Raw genomic sequence first — 22,692 nt, 5'->3', positions numbered from 1 at the left:
CTGTCAAAAACCTCAGCTTTATCATATGAATCACTGCAAAAAGCCCACAAAGCTGAGAATGTCCTTTTAGACAAGTCACTGAATCTCATGTAACTGGTTTGTGCTGTATGATTCAAGAGGCACAGTCAACAATAATGGGAAAAAAAAAACATGATTCACTACAGATTTGAAAGATATCCATCAATTTTTTAAAGCTAACTTGAAATGGAAAAACATGTCCTTGCTAAATTGCTATTTTTAATGTTGCTGCTATTCTTGTTTTTGTTTGTTTGTTTGTTTTGCTGGTTCATTTATTTATTTATTTATTTTCTGATTCCTAAATTGATTTCTTCTGCTTTTTATCTGTGGCTACATGCTTCCCTCATTTTTTTCTTTTTCTCTCTTTTTATTTTAAAACCTTTGAAGACATAAAAACTCATTTTTGTATTTTTCTTTAACCTTATTATGTCAAAATGAAATCTGATACATTTTTTTCTCCCCTAAATTCCTGCACTGCTTGTTAGCTAAGGAGCCCATCCTGGAAAATCAGTTGCAAAATATAGTTCAAGCCCTCCTGACCTTTCAGTGAGCTAAACATCCCATGCAAATGATAGAGAGACTTGGTCATGCTCAGCTCCCTCATTCAATTTGCACGTCCTTGTCTTCTTTTTCCTAAGATGCCTGTTAGCTCTATAATAGCTGCCATGCATATAGGATCAGATATTTTCTGTCAGTTTATCTACAGCAATTACAATAACAGATGGTTGTTCTCATTGGCTTGAGAAAAGTTGCCTTTAGCTTTCACACTGAGTAACTTGAACTGATAAATTATTTAGAAATAAATGGGAAAAGAAGTAGGGAAAACAATATAATTAAATGGCTTTATGGCCTTATCTCTACTTTTTTAAAAGCTAGATTTCCAATTTAAATCCGTCGTGTACTGAAACAAAAAAATATTCTCCTCTTACTTTGTATTTATTAAAATATTGATATATTTATATTAAAATATGAATCAAAGCAATTGCAATAATTCATAATTTAAAACCAAAGCTCACCACATTGCTACAGGAGCTACTTTTCCTGCAAGAACACTCTTGCACAAACAAAATATCCCAACAATTCCAGTTGGGAGCACTTTAGAAGAAAGCATGAGAGAGGGACAAAACAAAAGACTCAGAATATGAATCACCATCTTGGTCCAGACAAAAACTTTTTCCTGTCTCAGCTTGTAGCCAACACTAAGTGCCTGGAGAATAGTTCAAGAACAGAGAAGCATACAATGATATTATTATAGGCTACATTCTCGAGCCTTTGTATTTAATTGCCCTTGACAAATCTCTCTCCAATGATCTTACACAGTTGTCCCCTGGACCTATGTGAAATTTTGCTTTGAATCTGCCATCTTACCACTCAGTTTAGTGCCTTCTATTTATTGTACTGGAAAACTCAGGGAAAATCTTGTCCCTGTTTATCCTTTATGTGCCCCTCATGACTTAATAGATCTCTGAGATATCTCTCCTCATTCATCCTTTTAAGAAATGACAGCACAGAATAAAAAACAGAGGGATGAAAAGTTATCTACATGCAAAGTTGCTGCACTATACTGCCTTTATATCTAAAGAGCCTTTTGCACCACGCTGAGCTGGTGGTTCCACTAGTATACATGTTGAAAATCTTGTACTACACTTTATTTAATCCTAGGAATGAATCTGAGATTGTAGATAAGAAGGGTTCCTAAAAATTAAAAACCAGCAACTTGTTGCTAAGAGAGCACTTCTTTATATTAAAAAAGTCAAAGAATATTAGCTAAGTGTTTCCAACCAGCTCTCTGGAATATTTTACACTTTCTTTGCTCACTCAAGGAATGCTAAGAATCAATTTTTATTTATCCAGGCCTAACAGTGTAAAAGACCTGAGCACAACAAGCCACATTCTCCACTATCATAACAAGACAAGTTCATGCACAGTAGACTGATTCAGTTCTCCCTGGACACCTACCTCTGCAACCTGGTGTAGGGAACCTGCTTTGGCAGGGGGTTGGACTCGATGATCTCTTGAGGTCCCCTCCAACCCCTACGATTCTATGAGTATACAACAGGTTGGGGATCAGTCTATCATGAGGCATAGAAAGACTCACATCCCCAGAATGGCTGAGATGTCAATGCTGTCCCACTCATCTCTGAACCTCTTTCATTATCAGGAGTTATGAACCTTCCAGCACTTGCTTAGCTAGGGAATATAAAAATTACTGTCATTTCTCACAATTGAGGCTGGCCTACAGATTTTTGTCATACACGGATCCCTGAAATTTGAATACAGTTTTCACCTATGGGTAAAACTCCTGTCTGTAGCTGGTTTTGGCAGCAGAACTGCCTCCCAGGATGATCTGAACAACTTTTGACTGGCAGCTTTACAGCCTATGGAAAGGCAGACATATTACTATTTGGCACAAACAAATTAACCAATCATTTGCTCACTTTGTACTGTGTGAGTAATAACTGTTATTTCACATGTGCCTTGATACTTCGGTATATCACTTAATTAGCTAAATACGAACAGAGCAAGCAATTCATGCAAGTCCCACTGGAGATAGCCCTTGGCTCCACGAGGACCCCAAAAGAAAGCCTGGCAACAGGAAAAAGACAGCTCTAACAGCCACCTGGTTTGGATCTGGCATGAGTAAATGGACAGAGGCTTTTAGTCTCTTTCAGGATGCTACCCTGCACAGAGGGGTATTAAAAACAGCAGCTGTGGTGTCAACATGGTTCTTTGGAGTGCTTTCAAACCTTATTTCTTCTCCTCAGAATGGGTATATTTCAGAAACTATAGATTAATTTCAAGAGTGTGTGTTGTAGAGGTTTCCTTTGTCCTACACACATTTAGAGTAGGATATTATTTTCACATAAGTTATAAGAAAGTTCAAGCTGCAGCTACACTGTGCTCTTTTCAAAATAAACCGCTCCCATGAGAACAACACTGTCAGTACAGGTGTACCCAAAGCCCTCAGCTCAGTAATACCACAGTCCCCTTTCTGCTAAGGATATACGTGTCCCTGCAAGCAGCCATTTTCACAGTTACGGACAAGGAGATTTAAAATAATACACAATCAGGCTAGTGGCTGCTTTATTTAAGGGCTTTTCTAGGCACTATTCCAGTCTGTCTTCCATAGGGAGTCATGTTCTCTGCCCTCACCTTCTGAGTAAGCTTCAGTGTCTGAAAGGCCCTCAGACCACTGTATGAGCTGAAACCTGCTTTTGCTGCTCACTGACCACCAAATTATGGCCAAAGGCAAGTAGAAAAGAAAATACCTTGTTATCTCTAGCTCTGTAGACACTGCAGACCCTAAGAAATAAGGGTAAAGGCAGGATAAAAAGAGAGCTCAGTTGGACAGAGATAAGATGGACCTTTCTGTATTGCACTGGAGGGCAAAGACAGGTAAAATTCTGTAGAGCCAAATGAGATTTGGGATTCCTCCTCCTCTGCCATTCTATTTGAGACTGAAAGAATATAAGACTTATGTGAAAATATCTAGAAGAGATCCTGTGAAATCAGCTGGATGTTTCTCACTGTTTTTCAGGACAGAAAGACGGAGAAGTACAGGCATGTAGCAAAAATAATCTCTGCACATTTCTTAAATCAATTTGCTCTCAGTTTAAACAAAGTATCAAAGTATTTGAAAACTTCTTAACATCCAACAGGAAATAAGAGACTTAGAGGATTTTGTAGAAGTCAGTGCCTTGTGATTTGGTCATGAGTATGCAAGCACTCACAGACTTTCCATGCAGATATCCATATATGTGCCTGCAAGAGAGATGTGCAGACATCAGTGACAGAAGAGTCATCTGCCTGGCTATGAATTATGTGCATCTTTGGTTTTCTGAACCCGCCTATCGTCAGCATGTAATTTTCTTCATGCAAATATTCACCATTTAATTGCACAAATCTGGTCCTGAATGAGGGATATGACACTCACAGATGTACAACTAATATGGGATAAGACCAGAAAAACTGGATACAGGGAAAACGAATAGCAACTCTCAGGTTTTGGCTGTAAGAGATCTTTCCTCTATTCTTCCTACAGTCTCTTTCCTCTATTGCTTGGAGAGGCAGACAACCATAATAGAAATAGATTTTAATTGCTCTGTTCACTGCTTTTCAGCTGGAGAGCAATTTACTTTGTGTGTTGACTAAATGCAGTTTGAATTGATAGGTGCCCTGACAGACACTGCCAGGTTAACAGAGCATTCTGTGCAAACAGAGGTATTCAAAACTAGATCAGGACACTGCTTTATCTCAAGTCACTAGGACACTGCTAATAAAGGGTTTTGAAATCCTCTCTGCAGGGCAGCATCTAAATCACAGAATGACAGTTTATTTTACCTAAATGAGTGAATAAAATCAGTCAGCCAGGAAAATGAAACAGTACAGTTCTTGCACACTGTCTTTCCTCTCCCACACTTCATTGCTTTGCGCACAAACTGCATGCTGGTGCCTAAATGCACCTAAAGGAGGTGGAAGCAGAAATACTGCTGCAAATGCACCAAGCACCACGTCCCCTCTGCCAGCTGGTCTGCACTGGGCAGGTGCAAGGAGACAGCAAAGCACTGAGGGCTTTGCTGCCTGCTCCTCTCCTTTACCAACAGGGAAGAGGGAGCACAGAGCAGAGGGGAGGGAGGGCAGCAGACCCGGCAACTTGGCTGCTGTTCCACCCGAGCAGCCTGCCAGCGACAAGCAACCAGCCCACATCCTGTGGAGGCCCGCCGGCCATCGCTGCTCCACCAAGCTGCCCACCTGCCCCGGCAGTGCAGGACCAAGAATGAGAACTGCAGCAAACTCACTTCTAAGTAAACTGAATTAATTAGCAGGAGTGGGTGCCTGGGAGCAGCTTCCTGTGATCAGAGCATTTAGCCAGCATCATTGCTGATAAGGAAGCATGAGCGGCGCTGCTTTTTATTCTCTCTTTGTGGGTTTGATCTTATTACAGAAAACAAATCTACCAAGCATGAATTACCACTGAAATTCTTAATGCTTTGACACAGAAGAAAGTTGGATATGGATGCTGGAAAATGCGCATGGCTGCTAGTGAGAATGCCTTTCCTCTGCACACTTTTGTCTCCCAACTTTCAGCTTGGAGCTGCTATGAGAATTATTTCAAAAGACAGGCTGCAGAAAAAGGATCAATTAATCTGCTGAGCGAATTTCAGAATCCATTCTCAATGCTGCTGATAGCCGGAGACCCCCTCCCTGTGCTTGGTAATTACCCCAATATTTCCTGCACGCTTGTTTAAACGGCTTACACTCGGGCTGCCTGTGAAGAAGAGCTCTCCGTCCACTGATCTGAGGCAGGGGAGAAAGGCAGCTCTCCTTATCGCTCTGCTTCACTCCATCTGCACCCAGCGGGGGGGCCGCCTCCTCATTGTCCCTGGGACAGGGGACGAGCAGGCTGGGGGACGCAGATAGATGTGACACCAAAGGAGAGCGGGACTTTCCTACCGCGCCGGTGCCGAAGTAAACTCATCACGCTCTTGCGGTTTCAAAGGCAAATAAGGAGCCCCTTTAAACCAGAGGCCTGTCCCTTAATTATACAAATGCAGCGATCAAAGTTATTATCTGTCCTTATAAAGGCTTCGGCTTTAATTGAATGGTGTGTTGCTACCTTTGAGAAAAAGTGTTCAATCTTCATGGAGAGCAAAGAGACAGGAGGGAGAAAAATGGAAGAAAGCGAGAGAGCAAGAGGAAAGGAGCAAGAGAAAGGGATATGGTATTTAACAAGTAGGCTGCTTTATATGGAAATGTAATGAATACAGTTGATAAAAAAGGAGAGACAAAAAGTTGTGAAGTTTCAAGCTGTGAAAGAACTTCAAAGTGTATTCAAATGTCACATTGATTTTTCTTCAAATCACTAAGTAGGAAGTTTTTCAAAAGAGGAATATGATCTCCTATTTTATCCACTAATGTTTTATCTACAAAAAGGGAGAAAAAGCACAGTGTTTTCCTTTCACATGATATAATCCCTATATTGGAAGTCTTTATCTTTCTTTCCTAACCAAAGATTTATTTGGTGTTTTTGAGAACTGTGACATCTTTGCCATATTTGTGTATTGTACGATAAAGTCTGAAGAATTTCAGGTCTGAAACTCTGTTCTATATTGAGCTAAGTGGGTGCAAGCCACACCACAGTGGGAACTCATTACCACAGTTCTCCAAGCTAATGATGGTAAGACAGTACTTCCTTCCTTGGAAAGAAATGATGGCACACCTCTGGGAGCAATCTTCAAAGAGATACTTAACAAAGCTAAGAGGGCTTTGCATGAGGGTGGTAGCATAGCAGCAAAGGAGCACAATAAAATTATGCTAACTATTAAGGCAGTGGCTCAACCCAACATGAACAATTTACTCCAAAATTAAAATTGACATCATGACCATATGTAATGTTCAACAGATTACCACATATCTAGTCACCAGGAAGAACTCCTTTTATGCTCTAAAAAAATGACTACCAGCTGTTTTATGTATCTACTGCTTTCCATGAAAACTTGATAGAAATTCTGAATAGCACCTCTGGGAACCAGAGCATAATTAATGCAGAAAAAGAAACATTAGCAGAGACAAAAGCTATTTTATGACAATCTTTGACTATCTCCAACTCTTCTTAAAGCCTGAGTTCCTAGAACGATGCAAAAGAAAGGCTTATGCAGTGCTCAGAGCAAAAAAACAAAACAAAACAAAACAAAAACCACCCCCCCCCCCCCCAAAAAAAAAAAAACAACAGTTCTGAATATGTGCAGAACACAAAGGGAGAGGAATGAAAATAAAAGCAAAAAAAATTATCTTTTAAGAAATAGCAATTTCTAAGCTGCTCTCAAGGTTTTGGGGTGATTTCATAGTATTCCAAATATAACTTTAAATCAGAAAGGATACCTCTGACTTTGAGGCTCATCTGGGAGACCACTGCATATTAAGCAAATTCTGCAGAAGGTCATAGATTATAAAACCTGAAGGACAATATGAGACGAATAAGGACCAAACCAGATCAAGAGTTGTATCTTTGTAAGCGGGCATGTTTCTGTGTGCACTTTGCAGCTCTGGTAATAGCCATGAACCTCTGTTTCCTCCTGACCTTGTAGGAGCTGCAACCATGCTTCTGTAGTCTGAAGAGAAACCAGAGGTGAGAGGCATAAGGAGCACTCCTGTGCATGGTAACCAAAACATGATGACTGCATGAAGACCCCAGGAATGAAGACTGCAGAGCACCTGCTTCAGGTAAGTCATACAAATTTTGAAATTTGACAAGTGACTGAAGTCTTTGCTTATCTTGTGTTATGTTTTTCTGTTCTCAAAATTTGGCTGCTTTCACAAAGAAATCACAGAAATGGAAGATAACAGACTCTTCTTTACCACATTTAGTTCCCTTGCACGTAGATTTCTGTGCTAATGCTATTAAATTCAGACAGAACACCCTCAGATTTGTGTGGACAGTAGCCCAGAAATTGGATTTTTTACTTAAAGAGATTTGCATTTGTGTATCAGCTGGACGTGGAAAAAGTGTCTCAGCTGGCAGCCTAAGACTGCTGCTTTACGGAGGAATCCTAAGCCAGCATGATAAAGGGGCAGTCTCACCTACATGTCTGCCTGAGACTCAGTAGCTGTGATACTTTGTGAAGCAGAGGCAGGTGTAAAATACAGCAGTGCTACACCAAACTACTTGTGAAATAGGGCTTTCTTCAGCCAGAGGGAAACTGTAAGAGTGATTGTCAATGAGCATTTTATCGAGTAAAAGAAACACTGTAGATTTCAGACTTTATAATGAGAGCAGCCTCTAGATATGTTCCTAGTTAAGATTATATGACTTACAAATATGTATATATATATGTTAGTAGCACTGCTTGACCAGATAGAGTTATCCACTCCCTCTGCTGACAGCTTTGAATTTAAAATAACCACAGTTCAAATTCCTATTGGAGGAACAGCACCAGTGCTGGCTCAAAGGTCAGCTTTTCAGGACTTAGGAAATCTTTGGGTGTATTTAGTATCTTCAAGACTCCCTTCTTCCCCAAACGCTTCAGTAGGAATAAACCAGGTCTTCAGATATATATCTGTGTGCGATCTGTAGGAAACAGAGCAGTACTCACAGGGACTCCACTGTACTATCTATAAGATTTTGGACTCTACCTGCTACTAACAAAGAAGAGAAATGTAAGCAGCATGAGCCAGGGCCAACAAGAGACAAAACTAATGTTAGGAGTGAGGTTTTGAAGATACCCTTATTGTCTTGTCCTCCTGACATGGGCCTAGAAAGGACAGCATGGAGGGAGATGAGAATAAGACCTAAAGAGCCACTTAGCCAACATGGCAACATAGTGAAAAAGAAATATTTGTTTTTCCTTTCCCAAAAGAGTCAGAAAAATAATTACTTTAAAGCAATTAGCACTCTTTGCTTTTTTAAATATCTCCCAGAAGCCTTTTGCAGTGTGTTCTTCTCATTTTATGACATTTTTCACTCTCACTGCTTGCAATTTTGTTCCTGTAACTTGTTCATGCAACACTAATCAGTGAGGTTTTCTCAACAGGTGGTTCAGGCCCCAGGAATACCTGCTACATTTCTAACAACTGGAGATAAGATCTGTATAACAATAAATGTAATTATTCTTCTCTATATAGAAATACTGATTTCTCTTGCTCCTGCTTTGTAATATAATTACCTTCTACTTAAGAAAATAGAAATGTGCTCTTCTTGTGCTATGTTTTCAGCCTCCTAAGAGATAATTCATCCAAACTTCACAGGGAGAGGTTTGTTTGTTATTTAAATTCTGCTGATAGAAAATTTATCCGAAGTAGAGCAGGATGCAATGAATTTCATATGGTTGCTGGTTAAGATATCGGATTCTTTTGGAGCTCATGGAGAACACAGGATTGCCACCAGACCTAGAGACCATTAAAAATCTTGGCTTGTTTTCATTCCATTTGCGAGGTCCATTTCCTTCACCTTGCCTACTGTAATGTAAACACATTACATCTTAAGGAAAAGTAAAAATCTTTTAATAACTGACAAATCTTTTAATAACTACTCCCTCCCCACAGGTTACCTTCTGCTAGCATTAGGAGCCTACATTCACAGTACCTAGTTTAGCAATATCAAATTCCCCCTCAGTGAGCCCCTCTTCTGAAGGCACTTCTACCTCTTCCAAAGCTTTTTAGGAACACAGGAAAGTTAAAACCATTCAGTTGTAAGTTTATCTGGACAGGAACTTCCTACACAATTGTGGGTGTTTTTCTTCCAAAGATTTCTCTCTGATTAGAGAGCCATTATTTATCCCTGTGGGAGATACCACAGTTGTTCTAAAATCATAATCATTTAATACTTGGATTATACTCAGATTGTTAGTAGATTTTCTCAAAGCTGAGATTAAGCCCATCAGGCTACCTTTCTTCAAATTGCTCTGTTATTCAGTTTAAAAAGTATAATAACTTTTATACTAACTATAGACATCAGGGTGGATTTTCCTTTTTAAAGGGAACAGCTGCTATTTTTAATGATTTATTGTCAGTATCTTCCCTGTTTCCCACTTTATATCTTTCAGAACCCCCCGATGAATACCATCTGGTTCAAGTGATTTACTGCACTTGTGTTTCATGAGCTGCTCCGCGACATCCCAAATTAAGACAAGGAAAATATAGTCTGTGTTTCAGGAAAATCTTTCTGACAGATCTATTAGACTATGGAGTAATCTTTCAGTGGGAGTCTCATTGTCTGAGACATTTATAGCAAGACTGGACAAAGCACTGGTAAAATATACTGCAGGGCACAATTCTGCATTAGCAGAAGGGTAGTCTAGATATACAGCTTTGAAATTGAGCCGGTCAGAAAAAAAAGAAGTGAACCATTTTCTGTCAGAAAATATGGTTCTGACAAAAACTAAATATACTTTGTTGAACTGTTGATTTTGCTGACCATTATTTCAGGGAGAATAAAAGGGGAATTTTAATGTCAAAGTGTCATACAGAAGGTTTTTTTCTTTTTCCTGAATAAAGAATTTCATTATTTTCCCATCAAACATTTTTTAAATCCCATTCCTGTACTACAGAAATCAAAACGAAAACAAAATATTTTGAATAACCCAAAATTTCAAGTCTTCCCTACAGAACTGTACTTCCTAGAGTAGTACTGAAATGCTCAATTTTGTTGCAGTCAAAAAATGAAAGCAAATTAGAAATATCCTATGTCTTCGCCTCTGAGTATTACCTTCCAACACGTTACTGAAAGTTCTCCATGGCAAATGTCCTCTCTTTGTGCTTCAAGGTTATCATTAGTTTCACTGCATTTGTCCTTTCCCTAAGTCATTGCAATGCTTAGTGTCTCAGTTTCTTCCAGATTAAAAGGAGGAGAGGAACACATTTTTTCTCTGAGAAGCAGAACTGAAAGGCAGTTCATAACAGCTTATATTTTAATAGCATATATCTTCATCATTCCCTGTAGAGTGGTTTCTTTATTGCCCTCCGTTTGCTTTGCAGTTTGGTTCTGCTTTCACTGATGTGCTTCCTGATATAATATAATTGGAAATCTTAATCATGGTTGGAATCACTCTAAAGACAGACATGGAAAAGCAGTCCAACTGAGGGAAACTGGATTTTTTTCTTAAGCTTGGCTGTTGACAAAATTTCCTGGATACCCTTCTACCCTCCTTCAGAAGTAGGAGACAAAATGGTTATTTCTTGTAAAAAAAACAAAAAACAAACATATTTCAAAAGTTTCAAAGCCTGGTGCTTATTTTTTATGTCCTGGGATATGACTGAGTTTAAGAGCTTTGAAAACTACCGTCCTCAGGAGCAGAAAGTGACTATATTTGAAGGCTGCCAGTTGCTTCAACCTTCTAATGGAAGAAGCCTTCTGAAAGTGTTCTCCTACTTCTGCTGGATCTCGTCTTCTTTTTAGTCACTGCTTGAAGCCCAATGTCTTCTACAAACTAAGACGTGAATTTGCAAAAAGCAAACACTTCAGTACTCCCACAGTGAGTTTTCCTTTTCTCATGAAAATTCTCTCTTCTGCTACCAGCGACAAATTACCTCTGCTGTCTCAATTGAGTCCTGGATGCTTCCTACGCACATCTTGCCTCTTCGGAGATTATCAGAAAAACAGGAAGGTTTCCTTCCCACTTTGTGGGATCCATCTGTGATCCCACAGGTGACTGGAAGAGAGAAGTATTCCCATCTCCATCTGCAGAACCAAGCCTACAGGTAGCTACTACTGTTTAGCAATGCCTTAGTGACTGTAAATCATAACTTGCATGAGTCAGGTTGCTAAGGTTACCTAGCTACTATGTGTAGTTTTACAGAGTTATGTTCTCTTAAGCTTTTATATAAAAGAAGGCACATGCAAAACAGGCATCACCCATTTCTGCCTTGTGTTTGGAAAACAACCTTCATACACTCTACATCAATAGGTTTTTAATAGGGTACGGAGTGCTCAAAGGTCTATTTTGACTGCTTTTTAACAAAAAATAGATACTGAGAAATAGCCACCTTGTAGCTTCCAGAGCCTCGATCAAGAAGCTCTCCTGAACCTGTCCTTCAGTACAGAAGAGGAAAGATTTTTGTGTTCTTTCATGGACAGTAACTTTAAGTAATAAAGTCCCACAGTTCATCCTGTGGAGAACAGAAGAAAAAGTAAAGTCCCAGATAGTGGAGAGAGATAGGAAACATGGTTGAAAGTTACTGGTTTTCTTGTCATAGTATAAATAGTCATATCAGTCTGCAAGACATTTCTGTCAGCTCCTTCTGTAACGTATATCGTAGGACTTAACCATACTTAACCCAACATAAATGCGCTGCTCTCTCACATTCACAGTTCACACCCAGGACTGGTTTACTTAGTACGTGAATTCTCTACATAGCTTTTTTTAATGTGTTTTTTGCACCCAGGGAAGAGCTGAAATACACTATTGGTTAGTGAATCCAAAGATATTGTGCTTGCATAAATTCTCAGAAGCCTTTTCCATATAAACAGATGTGATTATTTTTGAACATGACTTAGAAACCAGTGATCTTTTCCTGTAGCTCACTGCACTCAGAAGCTAACCTGTGGATCTCAAATGACCTATAGTGTTCATTTCTGCTATCGTTAACTTTCCTTGAAGTTTTAAACCTTATGCTCAGTTTAGGGAATTTGTCAGCATACAGCAAGGCCCAAACTTCACCTGCAGAGGCTGGGACAAGACAGCACAGAAGAAACACTAACATTTCAAGGGCATAGAGCACAGAAAAGCTTTTAACTCATATTTTCACCTCACACTGTGAGAGTGGAGCAGTGAACTTCATGCAGGGAGGCATGACAGATATTGTGTTGTGTTTCCAGTTTTAATCAGTTGAAATCAAGCTAATTATTACAATAAAGAAGTCAAGCATTAATATATAAATTATTTTTAGCACAAACAGTACAGTCTACCCATTGTGAAATATATGTGCATATCTATGATAAAAACAACGTTCTGTTAACTTGCTCATTTCAAACCCATTACCTAGATCTACTTGATGATTAGCTTTAACTGTTTCTTAATATGTTAGTCTTGCTCACATCCATCCAGACAGTGAAATGAGTATCCTAGCATTTAGTAGTAAACACAAGAGTTTGATCTTCTCCTGAGGTCTGAACTCATCTGATAAGCTTTTCCATTAACATCTACCCTGTGGCAAATATTTCAGATTTCTGTATCCTTTTACAGTATTTCAATCCTCAATTAATATCAAACATTATTTCTTTACAGGACATTAAATACACATACATCCATATATTCACTTTTGTTGTCCAGAACATGCAAGAAAAAGGACTTCAGCGTTTCCAAATTAAATATCTTAAAATACTGAAACAGTAATGATTAGAAAAGAATGCCAATGTGCAAGTGGCACTCAGATAAGTAAGGAGTGTTAAGAAGAATGCCCTTACTTAGTAGATCAGGAAACACATTCTTGCCCCACATTTGATTTAAGCAGTACATACGCAGTCACTTGTCTCACTAATGCAAAAGCAACTTAAAGTAAACATCATCAGCTTCCTTGAATCCATATTAGGAAGGCCAAGTCTCCTGTGGAAACAGTGCTGAAGTATAATTGAACGTTACCTTCTAGCTTAAGGGGCTAAGTTACTGACAGATAAAAGAGGTCAAGCTTTAAATGAGAGTGGTTGTTTCAGATTCAGGGAATGCTATTAATGTTGAAAGCAATTATAATGCAACTTAATGACTTTTCCTATTTTATTTACTTTTTTATTTCTAGTATGTAAGAACTTTCAAGAAGGTTGCAGAAAAATAGCCACCTGAAGGCAAAAGTTTATCTCACTTTTAAGTATTTAGTGCTATGTGGTTAGAACCTGACATCTTTATACCTGTTATTCTTTTACTTTGTAAATACTTTTACTAATTCCTACTGTGGAATGTGTTTACCTCCATAAAATCAAGAGGTTGGAGATCTGACATTTAAATTTTGCAGGAAAAAAGAACACTGCAGTTTATTCTGGAACAGATTACTAACTGGCATTAGTGCTCCCATAGGGAGCAAGGGAAAATATTTCTAGTTCTTCTTTTGTGGGCAGATGGGACCTTAGATACATAGCTGACTTGATGAACAGACACACTGCCAATACAGAAGTATCTTTCGATATATCCTAGTTACCATAAAAGGAATATTTTATTAGTAAGCTAAAAAATTCATACTTCATTCCTATTACGTAGAATAGATGAAAACCAAATGAGAACACTGCAAACAACTTGACAGTAGTCACTGTACTCACTGTTCATCTATAACGTGAATAGAAAAAGCAGAACTCAACAAATACTGCTTGTTATATATTATATATTGTTATATTATTATACATTATATATATTATATATAATACATCATATATACTACACATTATTATATAATTACATATTGTATAATTCTTTCCCTGTGTGTGCCTATTTATTTCCTTCTTCTGTAATTCCAATAACTTCTGCAAAGTAACTGCCTGACTACATAAGGGAAAACTAAAGCTGAAACAACACCATTAAGCATCTTCAATAATTGGGAGTGGCAGCATACAAGTAACCTTATTTGTTTTATTTATGAGTTACTAGTCTCTGGTCTCACCTTGTAAGAGGGATTTAGGACATAGCCTCTAAAATACATGGCCTCTTGAAAGTGAACGTTAACATTCCTGAGCGATACTGCAATTTGATTTCTGACTCTGGGTCACAAGACTATCAAGCGAGCTTTTATTTTCTCAGTTTTTTGGGAAAGCAGGTCAGGGAGCTTCCTGTGAAACAGATTAAACTATATAAAAGTGGATTGTGCCCTGGTCTGGTTAAAAGTCTGTGCTTGAGAATCATATTGCTAAAAGCTAATTCTAGCCCGAATAATTGTAAGGGGTTAGAGAGATACAGTGTTGACTGTTGAACTTTTTCATTACTATAAATATGTAGCTATATCAACACAGAAATATCATAAAAAAAATTATTGGAATATTGTCACGCCACATTCAAATTAATTATTCTTTTTTAAATTGCAGTGTTAAAAATGCCTAGGGTCATTACAGTACTGCTACCTGATAATTTTGATGTTTACAGCAATTAAAGAGAAGACATTATAAAAGAACAAAACCCATCACATGAGGCTCAAAGGCTCAGAAGTAAAATGGATAATCAAGTTGCTCATGGAGCACTTTATTGAAGCAGGAATTACACATCTATGGATGTATCTTCTTGTCATCTCCCCTGAGCTGGGATGCTCTTGCTGGTATGCATACAGTATAAATCTAGGGCTATAGTCCTCATTAAAAAAAAAAAAACAAAAAAACTGTAGCTTTTTTTTTTTTTTACTAGCTTATGGGAAAAAATGTTAATAAATGTTAAAAGCCCATCAAAAGATTCTCCCTGGTGCCACTGTCACCTATTGCTACTAGAAGGCAAGGAAACACTTCATGCTAAATCCCATGCTGAATGCGATTTCTTGAAAAATTCTGAACTATGTCCTCTTAAACACTAAATTACTTTTGATCCCTGAAGCATGTTGACAATGGGAAAAGAAGTCTGATACAGCTATAACATTAGAAAAATAGTTATTTTCCAAACACTTTTGATATATGGCTATTTAATAATCTACTAAAGGTCGTGATTAAACAAGATTTATATAGTTAGTGATCTGATTGGCAGTTATGACATAATAGCCAGGCATTTATGGTAAAACCATCACATAGGTAAGATATAATTAGCTTCAACTTCTCTGCTATATAGAGAAAATTTCATTATGGAATTAGCTGGGTTTATTGTTTAAGCTTCAAAGACAGAAAAAAAAAAAACACAAGAAAAATGAATAGGAAAAAGACTCATCAGTTATTAAGTTTTTTCTCTTCATGAGAAATTACTGAAGCAGAACATGAACAAGCCTGCTGTTACTTTCATGAAAAAACAATGAAAGCGTAGTTCAGACCTAATTTTTTAAGGAGTTCAAGTTTCACCTGATATTATTTCTTTGATAAAATATACCAAGAACATAGAGGTAGGTTTCAGAAAAGTGCTCAAGTAAGATTGAATTAGGCAGAAGTGTTTACTCGAATTAAGAGAAAACTGCATACTCAAACATGGTGTCTAACACTGATGAAACTGTATATCAACCTGGTGCAGAGTGTAGGGTGGGGTGTTTTTTACAGGCACTGTGATTTGTTTCTTTTTAAGCAACATATCCGAAGTGATATAAATACTCCTGTGTATGTCTTAGAGCATGGAAACATTTTCCCACTATCTATCTACAGAACAAACAAAGTTTATTCCCTTAACCCTATGCCTTTGTGATTTCTCCAGATGGATTCCAGCACTTTATAACACTGAGTGGGTTCAAAGTACTGACTTCAATTAAAAAGCTGTGTTTCATAACCAACTCTAAAATCACCCACACTCCAGAATTAGATACTATTATTATAGAAACTATTAGCATCATGGGTCAGAGAAATGGATGGGATTCAATAAGAGTCAGGAGTTAATTAGAACACAAGGTTCTATTGCAGATGGTGGACTCACATAATTCTCCTTCACACATACAAACATCAAGGAGATGCATGGGAAAATGCCTTTTTGGTGGTTAAGATTACAGGGTGAAGTTAAGAACAGAAGATAGAGGGATGTGTAATTTAAGACTGCAAATGAGTAAGTTATTTTGATAGGCAGAAAATAATAAATCAACAGCAGTGAACTGATGTGCCCCATTTCACAGATGCGAGAACACTGTGGCACTGCACTGAAATTTTGATCCATTCCGGGGAGGAATGAAATAAATTCTTTTTCTGGCAGAGAAAAGACAGCAGGAAAGAGCTCCATGGAAGTAGAGTATCACATCATCTGTACCAATTCTTCTGACTGAATACTGGGGTACCTCTAGATTCAGACCACAAAAGCTCCTCGTGGTCTCTTCAGTAGACACCTCAGATATGTCCAGACTCTGCAGTGAAGCAAAATCCAAGCATGGATCATAGCATGCTAGTACTGAGGCAAAGTGGTAAATGTCTTGAAGGGACACGAGTGCACACCCCAAAACCAATCTCAGCATGTGCTGTTAGGTATCCAAGTCTCTAATGTCAGCAGCACTGGGACAAGGACATTAGGTCCAGCTCTGCTCCTTGCTAACCACAATGTGTGCTCCCTGCAACAGATGACAGGAAGCTAAAAAGGAAACTACTTGAGAAAGCCGCTCAATTTCAGATCTTTAGTTTACCTTGGCTTGCATCCAAGATTTGCAAAGGAAAATGATATCTTAAAACTTTAATTCAAAGGCTGAACATTATTCTTAAGTATATTCAGTAAAGAGGATAATGTCAACATCAACAAAATTTAGAAGCACTCTGAGGAGTAGAAACTTGTCTCTTGAAATAAGTAATATTATATTAAAGAAGTGTTTCTCCTCCAGTCTTTCGATAACTGAAACTTGCCATACAAAAGTGTGAATTTTAGGCCTCTCTGAAATAGGATGACAGTTAATTTTTGTACAGGTTTCTATGAAGTCATACTATTTCATTTATGGAAATGACAGCAGAGTCTATGTTGTTTGTTTGCAAACTGTGTTATTATCTGTCAAACCTCAATTAAATCTATCTCAGCGTCGTATAAAAAGTGTGCATACGCATCACCTAAGCAGAAGAGTTAATTAGCTGAAATATGCCAGCTCCATACCAAGGGAACTATGAATATTCATTGGCTTAGTTCCACAACAGGTAATCAACTATTCTGTTTATGAATTGTGTCAATAGTGCCATCATTTATGGTATATGTTCTGAGAAAACTTTTTTTAAAAAACATTCTAAGCTTCATATTTCAGATCCTATGAGAAATATACACACGTGCACACAGACCATATAAACATATTGAGAAGTGTGTACACACACACACACACATATATGTATAAGGATTGCTCCAAAACTAATGCCTTCTATGGAAAATGACCATAGAAATGGCAGGGAATTAATACATACAACTGCCTAGAGCTCATCTACAGTTCATCATTTTTATAGGACTTTCCTATAAAAAATTATTTTCCTAAGAAAAGCCATAGGGATTAAGAGTTAAAATGTCTGTAAGGAGATGCCTTGCGTCATCAAATTCTTCTTGCAGATTGTAACTGAAAAAGGCCTGAAAATCTCTGATGCTGGCCAATGTACTTCTCTGGCAGGCATCTGTGACCCAGCATCTTGGACAATGAGGAAGGCGAACCAAAATGAAGTGAGAAAGTGTCAGAACCACAAGTTATATGAAAAGGACTGGCTGTTGTGGGCAAAAACAAGGCAAAACCAACTCCCTGCCTACATGTGACTACAATCCCTACTGCGTTGTTAGCTCTCACTTATAACATAGAATCACCAAGGTTGGAAAAGACCTACAAGATCATCCAGTCTAACTGGCCAGCTATGACCAATAGTTCTCACTAAACCGTGTTTCTCAGCACAACATCCCAGCATTCCTTGAATACCTCCAGGGCTGGTGACTTCGCCACCTCCCTGGGCAGTCCATTCCAGTGCCTGACTACTCTTTTAGAGAAGTAGTATTTCCTAACATCCAGTCTGAATTTCCCCTGGCAGAACATAAAGCCATTCCCTCTCACCCTATCACTAGATACACAATAGAAGAGGTTGACCCCTGGCTCACTACCACCTCCCTTCAGGTAGTTATACAGAGCAAATAAATATATATGCATGTACATATTTATTGCTATTCCTTCTACAAAGATTACCATCACATCTCTGTAAAATCTGAACAGGTACATAATCAAATTCTGAATGTTCTTTTTAATACTTATTGTCATACCAAAAAAAAAAAGTGTTACTAGCATCTGTTTTATAGGATCCACTGTGGGTTGAAGAGATAATGTTACTGGCTCTCTCTAATCTGTAAATACAACCGTTCTCAGGAAAGATGCAAGTCAGAGTAACTAGCATTTTCCATATACATACAACAGAAATATTTTACAATATTTTAGATTCTTTCCATCCTGTTTGATGATTAGTGAAACTCAAAGTTTGTGTTGTATTTTCTTCAGCTGCAGGAATCGCTGTGTTCACAAACTATTTTCTTGCATCATGGCAAACAGGATCTGTTATAATTCAGTTATATCTAAAGGAATGAGTGCATCATTTCATATGGTTCTGAAAGATCAAGTTGCTTCTTTGTTAGTCCTTCTCCTTCACAACATCTGGCACTAAACTATGGATTCAGAGAATTACAGAAGGGCTGAGGTTGGCAGGGTCCTCTGGCAGTCACCTGGTCCAATCCCCTACACAGTCATGGCTGCCTGGAGACACACGTCTTGGACCAGTTTCTCTATAATGACTTAGGTAGCTTATTCTTTCACACCTGTATATAAACCAAAGCTGGCATATGATGAAATTTGATATATAACAGCACAGGTACTTTCATGTAGTTTCTAGCATAGAGCTTTTAACAATCATATGGATGTTCAGCCACTTTCAACTGTTTCTAGTCACTACTCTTATCAAAGCTTCCTCTATAGCTATTCATGCCAGTTCTTCTCTCAGGTCTTGACTCCTTAGTCAACCTTAATGGCCCTTATCTAGTCTCTTTTGGTATTTACGTATCCTCCTTCTTAGAAAAAAGACTGTCTTTTAAGTTTGGAGTATTTGTCTTCACACACACATTTACCCACCCAATCTTTTAATAAATCTGTGCTGAAACCTGATAAAAGTTAGTTGTATATATAATAATTTTTTTAAAGTATTTGAATTTGTTCTCAATCTTATCTACATGATCTTGCTTTGTCAAACAACAGTTAGGCAGCGCTGTGCTGAAAATTAAATGCACAAGGAAGGAGATAGTATAATCTGAAAATCAACTGTAAAAAAAGACAATTAGATCAAAGCAGAATTAAAACTTCTGGCAGACAGATAGGACTAGTGTAATTAGATCTCCAAATACTTTTCTATCCTTTTTGCGCATAATGTAACATGTTATTCTTTTCTTTTGTTTTTCTTGCAGATACCCTTTTGCTATTACAACAGGATTTGAAATTTGCCATTATGCCTTCTTGGAATTCAGTAAAAAAAAAAATAGATAAAGGTCTGAGAATATACATAAACAGTCTGTTTCACAGTTTGGGAACTGTAGTTCAATGGATGGATTTAGACAAGCATTTTTATAATAAAAAGCAGTGCTATCAGTGCAATACTGACATCACTGTATGAATATGAAATTAAAAAAATTAAATTCAAGAGGAAGAACATGCTTTCTTGCTAAGTTGACTCTCCCATTAGAGTACCAAAAATATGCTGAAACGAATCCCAAATAACGCCATCTCTTTGTGATTATTATCATCATTTAATTCACCATTTTTGTTAGGTATTTTCTTCCTATTAGGAATTACTAATAATTCACATGTAATTTCACACTGCTGAACTTTTCTACAAGTTTAGCAGATCTGCATGCCACCTTCTAATGAAATTGCTCACACTGTTGAAGGGAATGAAATTTCCTTCAACTACACACTGACCTATTTACAGAATAAACATGTATTCTGATTAGCTCCTTATTGTGATAGTCAAAGTCCTGGAGCAAGCTTGAACTTGAACCATGTCGGTATACCAGAAACATAATGTAGAGTCTGACCCATGGTCTTTTAATAGGCTAGGTCATAAAAGAATCTCAGGCATCTTTTTGTATTGAGATAAATCAAGGGAAATGGCTAAAGAAGCAGAAAGATGGAAGCAGCTCTAATTTTGTCTTGTTCATACTTTAATACAGTTCATAGTGAGAGGCTTTAATAATCATTTTGAAAAAACTTGTCCCTAAATTGTGCTATCTCAAAATTATAAAGAGGATCAAAGCAGGAAATAGTGGTCAAATTTTTGTTTCTTGTCAAATGCCAATGAAGCACTGTCAGTATGAGGATAGCTCTCTAATGGAACCCAGAAACAACCCAAAAGTAAGAAGGATTTCAAAATATCTTTCCTGTTGATAACTTACATCATATTGGACTAATTAAAAACGCTTGATTCAAAAACAAACAAATAAATAAATAAATAATCCACATGTTCAAAATAAATAGGTTCAGTCCAGGTATTGATCCTTGAAATTTTGGAATGCTGGAATAGCAGATTTTCTTTATCTGGTATGGATACTAAGCTTGTATGCCAAAGGATCTAGTACTGGTGGTCTGTAATGGATCTAAGCATAGTTATATTACGCTATAAGACAGGGGTACTGGGTGGATGTGAGATACTGACGGCATTCTGACTTAATGCTTCATGTGGACTGCATGAAGAGTTCAGATATGAAGTAGGTAGACACAGGGAGACAGGAAAATTAGAGTTGGTAACATTTATATTAATCAGTGCATATTTGTGCACTGGTGAGCCTGAAATATGGGTAAGCTCTAATATCAACAGGTGACCTTGCAGCAATTTTGCTGCCCTGCTACAAGCAATTTTCAAAGAAAAGTATTATCTAAGGTAAGATTTATGGAGATAAAGGAGTTAAATATATACTGGAAAATATACTTGAAGCTTGTACAAAAAATACAGAATACCTCCTTAATGGCTACTTCATAAAATGTGAATAAGAGTTATATTTCTACTCAGTAGAATGCAATTCATATAAATGTTCTGGTAAAAAAGTCAAAATTCCCAGAAAGGAAAATGAATATAGAATACTCTGCATAAAGGTTTGCAAACCTACTTCCAGTAGCAGAATATTCCACCTTAATTGATTCTGACCCATTTGGAAAATTCAGCTTTGTATGAAATTATTTTATTGATCATGAAAGGCACTCTCAAGCTGCCTTTCTGCTCTCATTTATGACAGTGCAATACCATTCAATTCACCAGAGTTGAGGGGAAAGCAGAATTGGATCTCCAATACAGGAAGAGGGAGACTTTCAACTCATCTATCAATATGACATTTCTTATCCTTTAGCATACAAATATGGTTCTCACTTTAACTCTAGGCAAAAGGGAACTTAAAGAGAATATTTTTAAGTTTATGTTTGTCTGATGTCTGGGACAACTTTGCACGGAAGTGGTTTATTTACCTCTAGACATAAATCGAGGCCAGATTTACCTGACTGTAAATACATGACACTGGTTCACAGTCTTTCTCAAGTTTTCTGTTTATTAGGAAAGTAATAATAATAATAAAATTGTTTATCTGATTTGAAACCCACCCCAGTGCAGAGTACTGTTTGTTTTTCAGTAAGCAGGCATTTTCCCAGGTAGACAGATGCAATGCCATGATATTTTTTCAACAAGTTGCACACTGTAGAATCTATGAAACTATTCTTGTATGACTAGTGGCCAACAGCAACTTTTTACATCACATTTTTGCAGAGGTAATGTTCTGAATATAGCTTGCTTCAGGCATATGTATTGGCTGTTCAGCATTAGATCACTAAGGAAGCACAAGTTGGCAGCATCCTGTTCTCACCTTGCCATGGGCAGATTATTCCTCAGCCTCTGTCTACCAGTTTCTTATGCCATACAACGAAAAAGAGTAAGGAAAGGGCTTGGCTTGAACAACTAACCCAGAAAAAGAAACAAAAAAAAAATGAAAACAACAAATAGTCTTATCCTGGAGCAGCTTATCTATCTGACGGAGAGGAAGCACAGAACAGCACAGGCCACAGGCTCATTGGCAGTGCTGGCATCTACTTATCCAAAGTGAGTGTACATCGCTTGCCCCAGAGGCAGCAGAATGCATATCTCCCTTTTGATTTCATTCCCTTGGAGTTGCATCTAAATCTTCTAAATGGGAACTGAGTAATTCAAAGCATGTTACTTTCTGAGTCTGCAAAACAGAAAATGATGAAGAAACATGAACTGTGTTGAGTCACAGTAGAGATGCACTGCTTGAAATCCAGCAGTACTACTACTACTAATAGTTCATTCGAACTGTTTCAGAACTAACCTGTAAACTTCTCTCAATCCTATGTGCCAGTCAATGCGCCACATAAATGAATGTGTGCACATGCAATCCTTTTCTTGATAACTTTTCTTGATACTTTTCTTGATAAAAAGCATGACAATAGCACAGTGCAAAGTCTGACAACTACAGAAAATTAGACTAAACCCCCCTGCCAAAGCAGCTCCCTAGCCCAGGTCACACAGGTAGGCAGGTCTTGAACATCTCCAGAGAAGGAGACTCCACCACCTCTCTGGGCAGCCTGTGCCAGTGCTCCGTCACACTGTGAAGTTAC

This window comes from Cyrtonyx montezumae, unplaced genomic scaffold, assembly GCF_038088225.1.
Source record: "Cyrtonyx montezumae isolate F1298 unplaced genomic scaffold, pur_monq_1.0 scaffold_2, whole genome shotgun sequence".
Classification (NCBI taxonomy): Eukaryota; Metazoa; Chordata; class Aves; order Galliformes; family Odontophoridae; genus Cyrtonyx; species Cyrtonyx montezumae.
The sequence above is the reverse complement of the archived record's forward strand: the minus strand, read 5'-3'. Positions refer to the sequence as shown.